Below are 334 nucleotides of genomic sequence, written 5' to 3'. Positions count from 1 at the left end.
GTGTGTGTGTGTGTGTGTGTGTGTGTGTGTGTGTGTGTGTGTGTGTGAGAAACTAGTGTTGACAGTTCCTCTCTGTCTGCCTCATCAAACACAGGCTCCTCTCTCTCCATCTTATTTATATAATTGTTATTAAAGCAGTAATCTAAGTTTTAATGAGTTACTGATATTAAAGAAATAATGCATGGGTTACTTCCCTTCATGTTGGTTCTTACATTAGTACTCTTTGTTGTTACCAATGAGGCAGGTTAGTGCGCCGTCGCCATCTTGGATTACAGCAGTATACATCGCTGATAGAGACCTGTCAATCACCGTGTAGCCCCGCCCTAAAGCATCC

The 334-nt window shown here is 42.2% G+C and overlaps 1 protein-coding gene across 3 annotated transcripts in view; it reads left to right on the top strand.

Annotated features, from left to right (window-relative positions):
* hdac8 (histone deacetylase 8) overlaps positions 1 to 334 on the top strand; it is a 17,930-nt gene that overhangs the window by 4,240 nt on the left and 13,356 nt on the right. The window lies entirely within an intron of this gene.

This window comes from Anarrhichthys ocellatus, unplaced genomic scaffold (assembly GCF_004355925.1).
Source record: "Anarrhichthys ocellatus isolate YVR2014 unplaced genomic scaffold, GSC_Weel_1.0 scaffold11, whole genome shotgun sequence".
NCBI lineage: Eukaryota > Metazoa > Chordata > Actinopteri > Perciformes > Anarhichadidae > Anarrhichthys > Anarrhichthys ocellatus.
The sequence above is the reverse complement of the archived record's forward strand: the minus strand, read 5'-3'. Positions and strand labels throughout refer to the sequence as shown.